Genomic DNA, 3,262 nt, shown 5'->3' with positions numbered 1-3,262 from the left:
AAGTGGGTAGCCTTTCTCTTCTCCAGGGGATCTTCCCAACCCAGGGATCAAACCCAGGTCTCCTGCCTTGCAGGTGGATTCTTTACCAGCTGAGCCACCAGGAAAGCCCAGGTTCCTGTTGATCCTACTTTTAACTAGGATGTTCTAGACTTGCTGTTCCCAGAAGCCAAGTCCTACCCTCTTTCCCTTATTTCATTCTAGAGTCACTGCCCCCTTGTTTTTACTGTTTCAGTGCCTGACATTGGGGCAAGTGAGTTGAAAAGACTTTTTATTGAATATATTATAGGAAAGATGAGTGGCAGCTGCAGGTATTATGCTGACCTGTGCTGTCAATGTCTCTCCAAGTTCTTCTTACATGCAGTGGGAGATCCCATGGTCACAACAAGCCACAGCCCTTGGAATGGAAAGGTCTTTATGATAGGACTGGCCATGGAGAAGAAAACCATGTCTTCCTATATGTAGTACTTGTGCTAGGTCACTTTAGTCATGTCTGACTCTTTGTGACCCATGGATTGTAGCCCACCAGGCTCCTCTGACCACGGGATTCTCCAGGCAAGAATACTGAAGTGGGTTGCCATGCCCTCCTCCAGGGGATCTTCCCAACCCAGAGATCAAACCCATGTCTCTTAGGTCTCCTGCATTGGCTGGCAGGTTCTTTACCACTACGCTACCAGGGAAGCCCTTAAGTTGGTATAAATGATGGGCTTCTCTATCAAGGCTGATCCTGATTTTCTCTATCCCTGGACTCTTCGTCACAGTTGAGAAGGCCCAATGGTACAAAAAGCCTGTTATAGGTTTTTATGAAATATCGTGGTAGTCATTGATTAGATTGTCCATTCAGCACCTTTTCCCAGGGTTTGCCTCCCTACCACTCCATGCTTCTGGCCTACCACCAAGTGGTGCCTACAAAGCCCTTCTGCTTGCTGGATATATCAATAGTTTATTGATCTTCGTCTTTCCCTGGGATTTTTGAAAATGAGACTGAAAGAGATAAAAAGATTTGTTGATTCAGTGAGATATCCAGGAATATTTTTTGTTGTTGAAATAAGTTTATATTAGTTTTCTGATGCTTTCAGTCAAAAAAGTCCTAACTTTTAACTGATATGTACATACACACAAATACACACACACATACACACACAGTCATGCACGCATACACAGCTGGCTTTCTCCTCTAAGCTATCTTATATCATAGCCTCCTTGCCCTTGGCTCTAGTAAATGGATTTTGGTAACCAGGGAAATGGTCTTGCTTCTCAGCCCTTAGGAATTAAGGAAATGTCTCCAATAAAGACAGGACTCAATGCCTTGCTCTTTGGATGAGCATACAATCACCACTCTCATCTCTCCTTTACATGTTTCCTCTCTCACCTGTAGGACTTTGCCATCCTTCTGATGTTGGGGCTTCCTTGGTAGCTCAGAAGGTAAAGAATTTGTGTGCAATGCAGGAGAACAAAGTTGGATCCCTGGGTTGGGACGATCCCCTGGAGAAGGAAACAGCAACCCACTTCAGTATTTTTGCCTGGAAAAATTCTATGAACAGAGGAACCTGGTGGGCTACAGTCCATGGGGTTACAGAGTTGGACAAGACTGAGTGACTAACACTTTCTTACTGATGTTAGTTGAATTTCAGCCAGAAACTGAATTGACCATGCCTTCTCTGCTGGATTTCAGATAAATCATTATAGATGAGCTAGATACAGGGTCAGGAGCCATTTGATAGGCAGTTTCAAGTTCAGGAAAAGCTATGATACTAACACCCTCAAAGACACTGGCTCAATTATCTGGTTCAGGTACTAGGTCAGTAGTGGGCTAGCCTTAGTTTCCCAGTCCTCATTGATCTGGAGGTAAGAAGACTATGAAGAAGAGAGTGTTCAAGAAAATCCTGACTCCAACCAGGCAGCCAGCTGAAAACCTACCTGTAGTTGCTCAGCAACCTACCTGAGCATTCCTATTGTAATAAGTATACTTAGAGTTCAGATAAACACATCCCTTATTTAAGTGGCATATTGTTAGAAGGAATAAAGCTCTGAAGAACCAGGATTTAGACATGACTTTTTGCAATTCAACCCTTCTTAAAGAAGATACAGTCAACTCTAAGAGGAAAACTTCCTTCTTTGAATTCTCGTAATTCCTGGAGATCTTTCCTCTTCCACAAACAGACTGAAATGAATGACAGGTTTTTCTCTTTCTAATGATGTAAAGTATTGCTAAGTTTGCATGTTGGTTTACAATTTGTAAATATTATCTAATAGACTTTTTCTAGGGTCTACTGAAAGATTGAAGAAAATATTCAGTCTAATAGTGATAGTCTTTGCAGACCTGGTATAATTTCAGTGTAATTTCATAACTGGGAAAGGATTCACTGGTAACAGTTATATCCTAGGCTCCAAGTGCCGCGTTGCTATGAAACACTGGAGGATCAATGCTTTGACCGTATCTACAAACCCAAAAGTCCTTTCATCCTATAATAATGGCTCTTTCCTGTATCTGGTCATCCTGTATTCCATGAATTGGGATAGCCTAGTTGAAACTCCTAGATATCATGCCATAGTGACTCCAGGTCCATTATCCACATAAGATCTGAACTACCTTGTGGGTAACATGAGTTGCAGCCTAAAAACTCTCTTCTGACTTTAACAAGATGTGGGTTCTTGCAAGTCAAGGGCTTTTGGCTCCTCATGTGGCACCACCCCTACTTACAATGTCAGGAAGTTATCTTTAACTCCATGCATGAGATACTGGTATTTATATTACGCTAAACCTGGTGACAAGTAGTTAATATTGTGAGAGTACAGTGCACTTCAATGCTTTCTCTCACGGTTTACTGCAGGAAGGACCCTGGGAGAATTTTTATTCAGTCTATCCAAAGGACTACATGGGACAGCAGCTTGTCCTACTGTTTCTGTGAGTTTGTACTTGTGCCATTTACTAGATTCTTTCATGCATGAAATGCATCTAATATCCCTGGTTCCCTCTCAGAAACATTAACAACATAACTCATGTAATTTGTTTTGAATATTGTTCAAAAGGCATTCTTATTATTACTTATTTTATCCAGATGGTACTCATTCATTTAACAACTGGCTTGTAGCAAGAGTGTGTGCTGCTGCTGCTGCTAAGTCACTTCAGTAGTGTCCGACTCTGTGCGACCCCATAGATGGCAGCCCACCAGGCTCCCTCGTCCCTGGGATTCTCCAGGCAAGAACACTTGAGCGCGTTGCTATTTCCTTCTCTAAATCATGAAAGTGAAAAGTGAAAGTG

The 3,262-nt window shown here is 42.2% G+C and overlaps 1 non-coding gene across 1 annotated transcript; it reads right to left on the bottom strand.

Moving 5' to 3' along the window:
• Positions 1-278: 278 nt before the first annotated feature.
• LOC145524949 (small nucleolar RNA SNORA44) lies at positions 279-409 on the bottom strand. Its single transcript, XR_014067979.1, has one exon. It is a non-coding gene; the product is annotated as a small nucleolar RNA SNORA44 (small nucleolar RNA).
• Between the last annotated feature and the right edge of the window lie 2,853 nt (positions 410-3,262).

The sequence above is a fragment of the Giraffa tippelskirchi genome, chromosome 10 (assembly GCF_054371585.1).
Source record: "Giraffa tippelskirchi isolate mGirTip1 chromosome 10, T2T-mGirTip1v1.2.pri, whole genome shotgun sequence".
NCBI lineage: Eukaryota > Metazoa > Chordata > Mammalia > Artiodactyla > Giraffidae > Giraffa > Giraffa tippelskirchi.
This window is presented reverse-complemented; position numbering and strand designations above follow the sequence as displayed.